The sequence below is a fragment of the Manacus vitellinus genome, unplaced genomic scaffold, assembly GCF_001715985.3.
Source record: "Manacus vitellinus isolate BGI_N305 unplaced genomic scaffold, ASM171598v3 scaffold_36_pilon, whole genome shotgun sequence".
NCBI lineage: Eukaryota > Metazoa > Chordata > Aves > Passeriformes > Pipridae > Manacus > Manacus vitellinus.
The window spans coordinates 3,459,149-3,475,520 of NW_021940508.1; the positions used below are offsets into that span (position 1 = coordinate 3,459,149).

The window sequence follows — 16,372 nt, forward strand, 5'->3', positions numbered from 1 at the left end:
CATTCCTTCCAGTTACCCTACAATAGTTAATTGACCTTGTTGTGTCATATTTTCAAACCCCACTGAGAGATGCTTACATTGCAGTTGTGGTCTTTCTTTGTGATTACACCATTTCAGAGAAAAACAAAAAGCCACATGTCATGTTCTTGGTAAAGCATCTGGATTATCTTAATGATCTAAAGCTGCTTTGTAACATAGATATCAAGTAATCATTTAAAGGCCTGTCTTGATAGTTATCAAGGATGGAATGTCTTCTCTCTCCATGGAGAAAATACAGAACAGCATCACATAAACACTAAACTGACAATACAAGACCTATTCCCTAATTTTGCCTCTAAATAGAGAGTGCCAGGTGGGACTCCCGTGTGATGCCCCTTAATTTTCATTCACATTCATAGCAACAATTTTATATTTCAACAACCCAGGCTGAATTTTTACTGAGAACTCAGTAACTATTGCAGGAACAATTTATTTTTCCTTTCCTTCAACTTCTTCTCTACAAATGTCGTTCAACTTGCTTAATTTCTGCTCTCTTTAGGAGCTCTGACTATGTCTATGGCTACCTCTGCTTAAGAATCATTAAAAATTGTCATTACTCCTTTGCTTCTGCAGAAGTCAGGAGAAACAGCAGCTCTAAGAATGCAGACCTAAAAGCAAAGAATGTTAGAGGACCCTTCATAACAACAGGAACCTAAAACTTAGAAAAACTGCTGCAAAAATTGTCTAAAAGATAATCACTATACCCCACTATAGCTTAATCCTGTTCCTAAGTCTACACTGAAAACTGAAAAGTAGCCTCAGGCCTCATGTAATTCCTGAAGAGTTTGCAAAAGTCCTTGATAGAAGTTTAAAGAGGAAACATTTCTTCCAGTTCCTTTTACATAGCTCTGCTCTTGCAAGTCAATTATTCACTTACCCAGTCCAGCTACAGCCAACAGGAGAGTGTACTTTGGTAAGAATAACTCATGTAACACGTTGGAAGGAAAGTTATGGAGACATAGTTATGTACTTTGCTGGTTGTGATCCTGTGAAAGTTTTGGTTTTGGTTTCTAAACCTAATTCAAACTAGTGTCATAAGGTTTTGCCAGTCTTTCTCTTTGTAAATCCTTATCTCCTCATAAAACCCTTGTCTCCTCTTAATTGTCTGTACTAAGCTTTCAATCTACTTCTAAAAAGTATTTTAATTTCCATCCTTTTCAAAATTAATTTATTCTTTAATTTAAATAATTTAAATTATTTTTCTTTCATTTCCAAACTAACTTATTTAGTTTCCAATTTTTTACCCTGTCCTGTTCCACACTGATGTCCACATCTTTTTCCACTTTTAATCCTTTCATATTTTTTCCTACTTAAGAATGCTGCCATTATCTAAAGCACACTAAAATTGATTGAGAAGTAGTTCCTTATGGACATGGAAGCAAAAGGTCCATAGAGAATTTTGTTAATCCTTTTATACATAGAATGTACAACATAATCATATTGTGACAGAAAAAAAAAAAGAAAAAAATTAAATCAATAAAGCAGAAGAAATTATGGAAATTTACGTGTGAAGAAGATCAGGTATTAAGGCTATTTAGATTCTCAAATTCTAAATGCAATACGATGAAAGAACGATGAATAACGAAACAAACACCATAAGGAAGAACTCCCATCACCTAGGAGAAGTGCCTTAACCATAGAATCACAAAGAATGGCGAAACTCACTGGCTCCTATCCACCTACAGGTTAATGGGCAACAACAACAGGGACTTGCAAATGGCAGAAAATAAACATTCAGAGGTAATTTCTGTTGAGAGAGATTCAAAAATTGAAGAATTCAATAAAATCTTTAATTTCCCTGTAACATTTTATTTCACACCTTATTAATTCTGTAAGGCTGCAGAGCATTTTCAAGGCTAGCAATAGCAGAGATGTAGAGGAGGGGTTGCTCTACAAAACCTTTGCCCTGTCAGACACATATTGGCACATGTCTGCACTCAAGTATCTGGCTTATACCTAGCTTATACCTAGCTTGTGGTATGACTGCCCTTCAAGTAAAAAGTGTACATGTGGTTTTCTTCATCCTTTACAGTTCACCCTTAACCTAGCTGGAACTTCTATGGATACAGGAGGGAATAGCAAACAGTGTATACACTAATATTAGTAGAAGCCCTGAGGAAGAAATACCCTGTTGAAATCAAAATAGAAGGCTTGCCAAGCAGAGTAATTCAGAAGAAGAAAGCAAATCCTGGCAACAAAGGAAAAACAGGATGCAACAAAGCACTCTAACCTTGAAGTCTGGATCTCATGAAGGCTTGTGGATTACTTCACAGCAGCAACTGCTTTTTCTCTTAGCTGTGATTCTCATCCATGCAGGAGTTGTACTATCAGTTTTTGTAACACCATGTCATACTCCACGTCTTTCCCTCTAGCAGCGTGTAGCTGCATCCAGCTCTACAATATAGCTTGGACCAAGTCATAAACATGACTTCTGCAAAATACATCAAAACAAGGAACTACTACTATATTTATGGTGACTTTATGACAGCTGTGTACGTCAAAAGGGTAATCAAAATAATTTGCAATTTAAATAAATCTGGGGTTTTTCCTTCTCTTTTTTTTCACCTCTCGTCTGAATATGCAGTCAATTTCTAACATATAGGGTGTTTTTCCAGTGAGGAACATGTTAAAAAAAAAAACATGTTAAAAAAAAAAAATCACACAAAATCCAGAAAACCTTTAATTCTCCACTTTCTCTTGTAGCACTGCTCAAAGAAGCTGTGAATAAAAGCAAACAAGCTTTCGCTGCCTTCTCAAGCATCTTCCATGCTTTTTGACTCTACCAGATCTGTTTCACAGACACCTTCCTCAGTAAAACATCTATGTCATCTCCTTTCCTCGATACAGTGCTGCATGGTTCGATACGATCACTTATACAATGCTCCTAACTCCTATCTAGTTGATTGGAAGTACACAGTACATCTCAGGCTGAAACAATAACCTTACAAGACGTTCTATAAGCCCAAATGCCAAACCAGTTGGCTATATTTTCCAATGACATAATTCAATTGTACTTTCTAGTCACAAATTTGGTCCAACACTGTATATCACAGAACTACTTCTTTTACGGGGTACCACACAAGCAGCCTGTGATCCTCAACTATCTACATACCCCACACAACAAAGACTATACATATGACAAAAAGAGTTCAGCTTCCCAGGACAGCTCTGCTGCTTTCAGCAGGCTTACACTAGGCATGAGTTCATAACCTATAAAAATAGTATAATGCACTCCTAGATGAAACATCCTTCCAAATGCTCTGACAGAGAGATGCCTTGGCATGAGAGACTGGCTTTGTATCAGTGCCTGCAGGGAACATATTTGCCACTTTCCTTACAACAGTAACTAAACAGCCAGTCTTCATGCTTCGCCTCCAAAGGAAGGTCTTCTGCAGTCTTGTTTGTACTCACAGCTGCTATTTACATACCTTTGAGAATCACAATTAGTCGGGCACTGTCTTGTTCTCCATATAAGCCAATAGGGCTGCAAGAGTTATAAATCAGGAAATAATATTTCTTGCAAATAAGCCCAGACTATTTAAAATAATCCTGAATAAGAGAGCATGATTATTTCTCAAAATAGCATTAGAGAGAATGGATTGACTGGAAAGTTGGATTTCAGTTCATCCAGATGTGTGCAGCAGAATTATTTTTGTTTTCTTACAGCTGTTAGAAAGTTATCCATTTTAGTTTTCACCATGGAAAATTACCAGTTTCAGGGCTAGTCATGACTGGCACTAGAATCAATTCAACAGAGACAAAAATATGTCTGAGGCAAAACTGATTTAGAGACAGAAATGTTTTATAATGCTCTTTCCTTAGTATCAGCTGTTCTTTCCACTGCGGTCACTTTAATCTCAAATATTTCTAATGTGGCATGCAGCTAAAAGTAGCCTCCATGGCCTGTTTGAAAAGAGAGGAGAAAAAAATTCTCAAGTATTAGAACACAAAACTATGAATAGCTCTCCAAATATGAAATAAGTACTTATCTATTTTTTTTTTCTACCAGACATGATCAACCTTACTGGAGCTTTTTCCCAACTAGGCAGAAAAAAAGGTAGGCTTTCCCATGTAGGCTACAATTTCTGTGTCCCTTCTAGCAGACAACACTCCCCATAAAGCCAAAAAAATAAAAGATGGTAAAACGATATTTGGGCTATTTTTTTCCCACTGGAATCACATATTTTACCAAACATTCCTCTATGAAAGCACAGCAGTATGTAACAAGTAAAATAACAATATGGGGGAAACATGTTCACCTGTCATCTTCTCCATTACCTTCATCTGCACCAGTCCATTCAGATTTCAAGGTTTAGTGCATTCATCCCAACTTAGGAAAGTTTGTCTATTTACCAATTCTGCAGTATAATTCTAAAATATTACCACAAAACAGCATGCTTCATCGCAGTAAATTAGTCCCATGGCAGCGTTTACAAGCAAAAACTGAAAGAATATTTTAAGTGGTTTTTTCCTCCTTTCTTTGATACAAGTTTTATGCTGCTTGAAAACAGTGCCAGACTTAGCATTGGGATGGGAGAGGTAACAAAATAATTCAGTCCTTTGATAAATTAAATCCTTGGCCTCTCTTCTTAAAGAGTCAACAAGGATCTCAGACAAAGCCAAAAATAGTAGCAGTGTCTCTCTGTGATGCAAATTAATCTTCACCATGATCTGGACCAAGAAAATCTAAGAAGCTTTCAGTTAGCTGCAAATCGAACATTTTGAAAGAAAATAAGTTAAACTGAGATAAGAAAGGTTAATAGAATAAAGAATTTCAATACAGACCCTACAAGAAAAAGCCTGGTCTTTGGAGAACATGAGAGTTCGTCAGCCTCTCCAGTGATTTGTAAAGCACCTAAACAGTGTGAAGTGGGTTAGCAGTTGACTAGCACCATCTGTAAGTGCATCATGGAGGTGCCAATGTGTAAGTACGAATTTGTCTGGAAAGGTAAAACTATTGGGTTGGGGGGGGAACCTTATGCTCTAGCAATGTGTGATAATCACGAAAATTACCATATTCCTCCTCTTTTAATATACAGAGCAGAAGTGTACTTCTGCACTGGAGTCCGTCCACATTATCCCATGAATGACTCATTTCCTTTGGGAAATGTCATTCTGACATATCTTTTACTCATGTCCTTTCTTACTGGAGAAAGCAGTAAAGATCTGTTGGTCTCTGGTAATCTTTTTTTACTGGAAAAGAGGGTTTTCTACCAGTAAGGTCACTGCTTTGACAAATTGTATAAAGAAGCCAGTGGAGGGTGGAGAACATGCAAACTACACAACTCCCAGTTGAAGTATGTGAGCAAAAGAATGACAGGTCACAAAAAACATTGATTGTGTGAGTAAAAAGGCCAAACCACTACCACATGCCTGGTGAAAAGTCAGGAAAAATGTTGTCCAAAACAGAACTCCCAGGAGAGGTGAGATCACACTAAGCGGGGGAGGAGGGTACGTACAGGATGTTGTTTTGTAACTGTCTAGTGTTTTCCAGAGTAAAAATGATTGTGGCTTGGCTGAGCCCAAGTTTCTTGCCTGCCTGCTTCTTCATCCCTGAAGACTAGAAACAAGAGCTCCACCACCAGGTAGGCTCTTTGGAAAAGTATCCAAGCAACACGGTCCAGCCTCCCTATCGAGATGGAACTGACTGCCCAGAGTTGTAGTACCACCTCAGAGCCCTGAGGGACAGAAATAGACTGACCAGTATCCAAAACCCAGAAGTTTAATCAAATTGATTTGGTTATAAAAGGTACACTCTCACAAGAAGAAAAGGACTTCACTGTAGCATCCTGCTTCCAAACTAGGTCTTCATTCAAAGGAAGTCAATTCCTCTTTCTCAGTGAATCTACAGGCTAGCAATTATGTCACTCTAAGAGTCAGGAGTATTTCTATATATTATTTCAAGTGGTCCTTAGTTTGCTAGGTTCTTTATCTATACTGATTTTTTTTTTTTTGTAGGGGTACATCTTTAGAAGACATTTTAGCAATTTTTAACTTTTCTGGCAGTAAATTAATCAAGGTTGCTCTAGAGGCCCTTCTTCCTTTACTGATTTCTCATCTCTCATGTACTATCCACTCTCCTGGAAACTCTATTATCCTAATCTCAGAGTATTAATTTCATTTGCCAGTATTACTTTTCTTATCTTTTACACTCTTGACTTCACTATGTAATCATTACCATTTCTCCTCCACATTTAATGTTTGATTCCATGGCTCTATCTCATCCCTGCTCTGCACTACTTTTTCTGTTTCTCTCTTTCATAGGGTCTTCTAGTCTGTCAGCTTTTGCAGAGTCAGCTTCCTTGAAAGACTCAGCCTCCATTTCCATTACTATCAGTGACAAGCTCTGGCATTCTGTTCTGAATATGAGGAACAGCATGCACTGGTGGTTATGCCAATCCTCTTGATACTAATTATTCCTTTGTTTATCCCTCCAAACATTTTATTCCATCTCGTCAACTACCCTGTCATACTGCTAAAATTTCCCATGGCACAATGTAATAGTCTTATTTCTCTTATTTTTTAGTCTCACTGGTGGTTTAATTATAAGTCTAGTGAAATTCTGAAAACTAGGCACTCTTGTACCCATTCTTATTAATAGTTTATTGTGGTTTAGGAATGGTATTCTTGAATTTAGTGTTCCCACTGAAACCACTCCAACCCATCCAACAGTCATTCTCTTCCCTCACCCCTTCCCCACCTCTGTGGCAGGCTGGAAAGGAGAACTGAAGGCACAAAAGGTAAAGACCACAGTTTTAGATAGGAACACTATACTGGAAACAGCAATGAGATAAGAAAATAAACAGTAACAGCAACAATATTAATAGCAAAAGTGTACAAGAGAGGTGAGCAATTCATGTGCAAATTCTCACCACTGATACCAGGCAGAGCCCAACAATACCCAATCACTGCTTTACCCCGACAGGGAAGAGAGCCCTTCCCACATTCCCAGAAAATTACCTGAGGTGGTGTAGAATAACCTCCAGGTCACAGCCATGCCCCCTCCCGGGTGCTGCAAAAATTAACCCTGTCCTGGTCGGATCCAGGACACAGTTCTATAGGACAGTGTTAGATGTGTTTCTCACTTCCATTAGAAAAACATAGCACAAGAGTGAAACAGTGACCAATTGAAACAAATTTCACATCACATATTTTGTAAGCAAATCCATTATCTTGCCTTTTGTGAGAGAAATTACCCCTTGAAACCTCTCTATTCTTATATTTTCCAAGTTATTGCTGCACATTCTCTGATAACATAATGCATTAAAACCACTGTAGGATTTGTAATTAGGCCTTGGAAGTCTACAAACATAGAGTCAGCTACACAGCAGGATTTAAGATTTCTGTCTTTCTGTTTCCTAGCCAAGTCTCCTATAAAACAAGTATATACTACTAAAAGGTACTTTCCTTGTGACAGCTATTTCTTGCTTTCTTTATTTCAGGGTTCTGTCTATCTTTGTTACTTTTCAACTGCAAAGGTCTGTGTGCATCTGTGCCTGCATGTCATTTTTTTTTCTTCTTTGCTGATTATGTAATTTCTGTTCTTACTACATAGGAGGAAGTTGTATTATTTTAGTTTATGAACTGCACTGCAACAATAAAGTACCTGCCTGAACAAAGGAGTTTGCGGCAGAAAGTGTCTTGCTTTTGTTAATAACTTACTGTATTAATGTATTACTATTAAGCAACTATGCTAAATTACAATACGCTTTCAGTTGTATCAGCTCAAAGACTAATTAATTGCTTTGGATAACCAGAGCTATTTTGTTTTCTTATACCCCATGCACAAAACAGCTTTTAACACCATCACACACTACCTTACAATGCTTACAAGGATCTTCAAAGTCTATTAGGATGACCCATTCCTTAGGTCTCCAAGGTCCTGTACAGGACACATGTGAGTTTCACTGCACTCCCAGTATCTATTGACTTAGGAACCAAAGACAGCCTAAGGACAGAATAAAAGTGTCTGGTGACCTGTGTCCAGCGCTCATAGTTCCACACTGATTGCAAATTAAATGTCACTTGACTGAGGCATCGAGCTCACTGAGAGGGCAGGAGCATCAAGCAACACAAGCTGTTTATTATGCAGTTGACTTCCCAAGAGCACAAAGAAAGGGACCAAATGTTTTGCTAGCAAGATAGATCTGAAGGCAGATCATCAAGACATATAGAGTGCGTATAAGGACAGTCTACCTTGAAGGACAGAGTACCTTACACATCGTTAGGATCACACCATGCATGTAATCAACTGAATAGGTGGATGAAATGACACAAAGGGTTCACACAAATATTGACTAATCGATATGCAACTTTTTCCCGGCTGTGTCTGGAGTCTTTGCAACCAGAATCCAAAGCATAGAGTTGTCCAACATAAAATACATATAAAACTCATCACAACTTATCTACTGATCTGATCCAGTCAGTTGAAGATAATTGCATAGTGCTGTAATAATGATCTAGATTTATAATTGAATATATTTGCCAGATGGTGCTTTGGGGGACAGTTACAATAGACAGCAAACAGCAAATATTTGATAAGCATTTGTGGGCACAACAGCATGTAAAAAAGGACAGACTGCAACTTCAGAGTCACGCGGTAGTAGATTAAGTAGATTAAGGGAAAGGTTTTTTAGACATCCAGATCAAAGAAGAGTGCTCCCTTGATCAGTTAACAGATACATCCAAACTGGAGGAAAGGCTGAGGAGGAACAGTGCATCTTCTTATAAAAGGACACAGCTTCCAAATCATTATCAGCTGTGAGCTGTATTTTCAGTTCCCACCGAGGTCATATGGGAGAGCAGTGGCTCTCCTGGGAGACTTTTGGTCCCTTTTATGCTTCAGCACGAGAGGAGAGGGACAGAGAAGAGAAGCATAGAGAACAAAGTGGATTCCTACCTATTGTCTTACTTTTTACTCTCCAAGTGCACAAACTTTCTTGTTCATTCTTTGAATGCCTCTTTATGCCAAATCAGGATAGAATCCCACTGAGGAAAGACTGCGTAGGCTCTAAGTGGGCAAAGGGCAAAGGACATTCAGACATAATAAGCTGGAAGGTCACTCACCACAGGCCACCAGAGAGTGCCCTTTTCAACATCATGGCATGTCCCTGAATTAATGTAGTTAAGATTTTGACACAAGAGAGGACATTTGAAAATGAGAAAACTCAGTTTTATGGCTACAAGAGCTATAGAGCAGACCAGACAGCCCAGGCTCTAATGAACCTTCTGGTTTTAATCATCATTGTAAAGATTAATATTTTTATGTCTATAAAACTGGCAAAAATATCTCACCTACGAATGCAAGATTAAATTTTTTACTTTATCTTTTGTAAAGAAAAATATATACCAAGAATTAAACTCGGAGATTTTAAAGAGATATGATTTTCCAGTGGGACCTTAAATGAAATTATCATTATGAAATTACTTTGTTTATTTGAAATGAGCATAAACAAAGATTTCAAACATTTTGTATTATTAATTTGGTAATCTTCTGTACCAGCTGTTGTTAATGACTACAGAGAGAGTTTTCTATCCTGCTGGATGCACAGAAAGTCGGTTGCCTTCGCTCAAAGAGGGCCAGTCAAAAGCATTGCTTTGCATTAACACAGTTCATAGGCTAACCTGAGTTTTGTCCCAGCTTCCCCTAGTTCCAGTGCTGCTGTGGTAGGTGTCAGTAAGAGATATAACCTCACAGCAACCCTTGTTTTCACCATCAGTTTGCAATTGCTGAAGACTTCTTTCATCCTGCTCTGGAAGAGTTCCCTAGTAAGAAGTGAAGCCAGTTGTTCTTCTGCTTATAAGTAACATCACGACATAAAGTAGGAGAGAGAGTCAAAATTGGTAGCAAATGATTTCCACAGATGTGACTAGCAAAGTGAGCAAAGACAGAAGCCTGCAGTTCTCAGTGACCTTGTATCTTCAGTAATCTATATTTACCTCCTGTGGACATTGACAGGTTTTCATGTAAAAGGGTGGTATTCTTTCATGCTACATGGCCTCTTTAAGTTACATGAGCTGCTGTACATTTCTAGTACCTTGCTTGATAACAAGAGAGTTTGCAGACCTCTTTTTAGTCTTTACAACATTTTTCTCTTTCATCCCTGGATGTCTCTAAAGAAATTGAATAAGCAGGGCAAAGAAAATCAACAGAGCAGAATGTGGCCATTAGCGTATCAACTGCGGTGTGTGCATTTATGAACCTGTCACTCAGAGATTAGACTTGACGTGATTCTCTCATCAAAGGCTTCAAAGTCAAGCCTGAATACTCAACTGACTTTCCCAAGGTGGGATTGTCCTACTTTCAAAACAACCATGCCATTTCTGCCTGTGCTGGAGAACCCTCTCATAAAATGCCACATCAAGTATAATTAGTTGCGTTATTGAATCCAACTGCTCTAGCATCAAATTTTCTACTAAGTTCCAGTGTGACTGATTTGCTGCCTTGCAATTTTCTGACAGAAAACATTAGGGCATATTTTCCATATGTATTAGGACTGCTCTAAGTTCATTTGCAGTTTCAGTGAACTGTAATCCAGTGCAGCTTAAGGGTTAGAGCATTTACTGGAGTGCTGCATTCCTAGGTCAGGCACTGGGTTACTGTACTGGCAAGTTGCTTAACATTTTAGATAATCTTTTGTCTAAACTTAACATCACTGTATTTATTACATTTACTTCACAAGAACATTTTAAAGCCCAATTAATATTTGTAAGTCTTCTGCCTTAGATAACAGGCCCTGTTGAAATGCGAAGTATTAAAGCTGCTTCACAAATTTATGACTATATCTAACCAGCAGTGTTAGAATCATGTTTGGGCACTTTTGTTATCTTGTCAAGAGAAGATAGACTGCTTGCACAACTAATAAAACTACCAGTCCTGCTCATAGGTCATAAAGATTTATTCCATACTTTAAAATGTGACAAATTTTATTTCTTTCAGTTCATAGCTTATTTAGGGCAAGGCAACATTTTTCATCAGTTAGGATAGTAATTCAGTTTTTACTCATAAAATTCAAAATATATTCTTCTCCGGCTTAGTGGAATGTCAGCGTGGTTAGATCCTGCTTTTTACTTCTGTATTTGAAATCCTGCACAAAGTTAAACAATGAGGTGTGACATGTAGGAAAAAATTTTATGTGCTTTAGCTGTTTATGGTCAGAGGCTATCTTGGGCATAGAGACCATGAAATGATAGTTTTTGATTGTTGCTGAAGTAAGAAAGAGGGTCAACAAAACCTCTGCCTTGGACTTTCAGGGGGCAGACCTGGGCCTGTTCAGGACACTAGCTCAGAGAGTACCTTGGGAAACAGGCCATAGCAACAAAGGGGACCAGGGAGCCTGGACACATTTTAAGAAAGAAATCTTAAAAGGCACAGAAGCAGACTGTCCCTATGTGCTGAAAGACAAGCCAGCAGGGAAAAAGACCAGCCTGACTGAATGGGTAGATTTTGCTGGAACTCAGGGATAAAAAGAGAGTTTTTGACTTTCGGAAGAAGGGGCAGACAACTCAGGAAGAGTACAAGAATGTTAGGAGGTCATGCAGAGAGAAAATTAGAAAGGAGAAAGTTCCGCTAAAACTCTATCAGGCCACTGCTGTGAAAGATAACAAAAAAATTTTTATAAATACATTAACTACATAAAGAAGGACAAGGAAAAATCTCCATCCTTTATTGGACATCCAGGAGAACATTGTCGTGAAGGATGAAGACAAGGCTGAGGTATTTAACGCCTTCTTTGCCTCAGTCTTTAACAGAAAGACCAATGATCCTCAGGGCAACCAGTCCCCTCAGCTGGTAGACAAGGACGGGGAACAGAAAAAATTACCTGTAAACCAGGAAGCAGCACCTAGTGACCTGCTCTGTAGGGACATGTCCCAGGGATGCAAGGGGTGCATTCTGAGTCTTGAAGTCCCTGGACAGCATACTGGCACATGGGCAGTGTGTGTCCTGCTGTCATTGGCCTGGTGGGTCACATGCCCCCCCCAGAGGGTATATAAAGGGATGTTTTCCTTTAAATAAACAGATTTGGTGCTTGCCAATTGAGCTGCTGAGTCTTATCCCTTTATATTATATTACTATATCACAGATGGTGCCCTTGGCATGGGGCACAACCTACATTAGGATATAGTTTTAAAAGCCTTGTAGCAAGGCAACTCGGTAGTGTCCAGAACAAGTTTGTTTTAAAACTTGGGACACTTTTACTGAAAAAAAGCCTAGAGACGTCTTAAAAGCGTCCGATCTCAGCAAGCACCTGAGAGATGCAAGATTAAACCGAGCTCAAAAAAGATAGGAAGTGCACTGTTCCAGGAGAAAAAAGACGAGAGAAGATGGATAGAGGGCTCCATGGGATCTGCCGCGAACTGCCGCCACAGAGGGAGCAGGAATCGCCGCTGCTGGAGCCACCACTGCAGCAGCCGGCGCTGCCATCTGCGAAGACAGCAAGGAGTCGCCATCATCGCCCCAACGAGACACTGGAGCAGCCGAGGAACGTGAAAAGCTGCAGCCCAAGCCGAAATCAAAAGTAAATCTCAGAAGCCGCGAACAAAGCCAGCACACATGTGGGACCTGAAAGTGGCTAGGTAAGGTAAAGCCAACGTGGGAAAAAGTCTCTCTGCAGAAGTAGACAAGGACACAGAGGCTCTGTGCCTCTTGTTAAGATCATATCAAGTACAATCCACACACGCAGAGTTAACAGAATCTATGCAATGGATAAAATGCGTAGCACCAAAACTGCCATTGGTGGAAGCTCTAAATACAGAAATTTGAGATAAACTGGGAAAGCTCGTGAGAGATAAGGCCAGAGCAAGTGACGCCCAAGCTAATAACAGCATCCCTGCATGGTCCATTATTATGGATGCCTTACGCAGAGCACAAAGACAAACAGAACACCCAACCCACACCAATATACAATCCCCCAGTCAGGCTGTTAACCGCAGCCCAAGTCCACAACGTAGACACACACAAAGTGGGGGGAATACACCATGCACAACCTGAATAGATTTAAATTCAGGGGAGGATCTGCATGGGCAGGCGGGGGGTGTTCATGGTTTAAGGGTCGGGTTAGATTCTGGTCTTAGCAGGAGCACAGATAGCGGGAAAGGAACAGGAACCTTAGCTCGAGAATCCAGCCCACAGGAGCGAGGTGCAGGGCCCCGTTGCAAGCAATGGGGGAGGGAACCCAGCAAATTCACCTCCTCACACTGCAGATGAACAGCGACCTCGTGCTCTGGCACGGGCGCAGACATCTCGTGCGCGAAACAGACCAGAACCTGACCTGTCTCTTCTGATTGCGCAGCCAGCTCATTCCAACTGTGGGCATGGGGAGGGGAAACGTCCCTTCCCTCCGTGTCAGTCATCCTCTACCATGCAGCTACAGGGAACTGAATATACCAGGGCCACGGGTGGAGAGGCATTAGAGGATGAGGAGGGACTGGAGGTGGCCCCCTGAGAGAGAGAGAGAGGGCGGTGCGGGGAGATCGGTCGACCGGTGGGGAAGATGCCACAAGGAAGTGATGTGGGTGGGAGACTGGCAAGTGATTCATGCATGTCCAGTCATATTCTGCCAGCGCCAGGCCCCTCAGTTTCAACCTTTGCCTCATGAGGTGACAAAGGAACTGAGGCAGTTAGTAAGAGAAATTGGTGTTTCCTCAACTAATACGTTTGCATATTTGGAGACGTTGAGTTCAATTTACGTCTTTACCCCACATGATTGGAAAACTTTGCTGAAACCGGTTCTAACAAATACACAGTACAGCACTTGGTTGATAGATTTTAGGGAGAATTGTGCAGTATATGCAAATAATCCACAAGCAGACATAACATGCAATCACTTAACAGGAGAAGGGGATTTTGCCACAGTAGATTCACAAACAGGCTACCCCCAAGAAATTTACGAAGTGATTGCGAAACTGGCTTTAAGAGCAATAAGAAAACTCCCAAGTACAGACAGAGACAGTAATCTGTCCTTCACAAAAGTTTTGCAAGGTTCTACTGAACCCTTCTCTCAGTTTCTCAGTTGGCTGCAGGCTGCTTTAAATGAGCAAATTGAGCATGATGAAGCTAGAGAAATGCTTTTTAAGCAACTGGCATATGGGAACTCGAATCAAGACTGTAAAAGAGTTTTGCAAACTCTCCCTAAAAGGGAAAGCTGCAGCATTGCTGAGATGGTTCGAGCCTGCCAGGGTGTTGGGTCGGTCAAACACCAAACTGCTTCTCTGGCTACAGCCTTAAGCGCACAGCTGAGAGTGCAGGAGGGGGCAAGACCTAAAAGCGTTGCTATAGGTCTTGGTGTGCCAAAAGTGTCAGCATGGGAAGCGGGGGTCAAAAAACTCCTCACAGCAGGGAAACGGGAGACAGAGGGCGAGGTCACGCGCCCTGGCACAACAAAAAAATTCGGCTCAGGAAAACAGACTGGCAATCTGTGCCCCTCCACCACAGCCAGCGCCGGGCTGGATTTATCCAGCAGAGAACCAGTAACTATAACATCCACTGCTGTAGTGTTAATTCCTACAGGGGTTTGGGGACCATTGGCCTCAGGGGTACGTGTACTGTTAATAGGGAGATTATCAACCACTAGGATGGGTTTGTTTGTTCTGCCTGTTCTGGAGTGATTGACTCAAGACTCCCACAGTGAGATTCAAATAATGGCATGGACTCCAGTACCCACCTGTCACATCCCAAAAGGACAAAATATTGCCCAGTTGATCCCTTTTTTCAGTACATCTTCTGCTGGGGAGGGGGAGAGGGGCTCAGGGACTTTTGGAAGCACAGACGAGCCACAAATCTATTGGGCAAGGGCCATTACAACAACACAGCCTAAGATGATGTGTCAAATAGATGGGCGTAGATTCACAGGCTTGGTGGACACAGGAGCCAATGTTACTATCATTAAGGACAGAGAATGGTCTCCTGACTGGCCTATTGTTTACCTGGCTTCGACCATTCAGGGGGTGGGGGGTACACAAAGGCCCAGGCAGAGTGCTCAGATACCCACAGAGTGCTGGGGTCAGAGGGACAAGTGGCCAAGATAACTCCTTTTGTTGCTCCTATACCATGCACGTTGTGGGGGAGAGACGTCTTGGGACAATTTGGCACAGCCATGCAAATTGCTCCTGCAGACAACCAGGTTTTTCAGTAGAGGCCATTGAACAGCCATTCCAAGGACAGATTAAGCTGGTTTGGAAAAGTGATGAGCCTATATGGATTGATCAATGGCCCATAAAAAAGGAATGGCTGCTCATTTAAGAGAACTTGTTAAAGAGCAGCTCGAAGCAGGACACATTGCGCCAACCACGAGCCCCTGGAATACACCTGTGTTTTGTATCCCCAAGAAAAGTGACAAGTGGAAGATGTTGCATGATTCAAGGGCAGTTAACTCAGTAATAGAACCCATGAGAGCATTGCAACCAGGACGCCCTTCACCTGCTATGCTTCCAGCAGAGTGGCTGTTAATGGTAATTGATTTAAAGGACTGATTCTTTACCATCTTTCTGCACCCTGAGGATGCTCCACGGTTTGCTTTTTCTATCCCCACTCTGAAAAATGCACAGCCCATGCAGAGATACCACTGGGTTGTTCTTCCTCAGGGAATGTGGAACAGTCCGACTATATGTCAGAATGTTGTGGCAAAAGCCATTCACCCCATCAGAAGGCTTTATCCCTCAGCAATCATTTACTATTACATAGACAACATTTTAACTGCCACGGCCAAAGAGCTTGAGTTGCAATCTGTTGTTACTGCTCTAACCAATGCCGTCCAAGATTTAGGATTGCAGGTTGCTCTGGAAAAAATCCAGCGATCGCAGCCCTGGACTTACCTTGGATGGAGAATCATGCAGCAGGAGATCTCGCCCCAGCCACTTCAGTTTAAGGTAGAAGATACCTTAACCTTAAATGAACTGCAAAAACTTCTAGACACTTCTTTATGAGAAAGAGGTCCTGGAAGAGTATCCTCTTCCAGAGTTGTGGTTAAAATGATGCCACAGGTTAGGTGGCCTGGGCACCAAACAAAGTTTCTCCTGTTGAGCTTTAAAGATATTCCTAAACGTCACCTATGTCTAAAAGTTCAAAGTCCAAATGCAAAGCATGGTACATTTTATTGATGCATCCAGTCATGATTTTTAAGCTACCCTCACTATTTTTGAAGTCTGCTTATTTGATATCCGGAAGCACTGTATAAGCTCTTGGATAAATATTTTGGCTCTCAAGTATGGCCCATCACACGTCTTCCTCTATTTTTTAAATAAAGGCTGAGCAGTTCCTTCACTTGGTGACGTTAATGGCAAGTGTACAAAATGCTGTCTGAGAGTAGAGAGGGCTGGCCACTTGCATCCATGC

General features: G+C 41.0%; 1 long non-coding RNA gene across 1 annotated transcript in view; it reads right to left on the bottom strand.

The window, feature by feature from the left end:
- The window catches only part of LOC115307640, a 41,655-nt gene extending 32,676 nt beyond the window's left edge, over window positions 1-8,979 (bottom strand). The window contains exon 1 of the long non-coding RNA XR_003915959.1: window positions 8,951-8,979. This is a non-coding gene — a long non-coding RNA (uncharacterized LOC115307640). The remainder of the gene's footprint in view (window positions 1-8,950) is intronic.
- Between the last annotated feature and the right edge of the window lie 7,393 nt (window positions 8,980-16,372).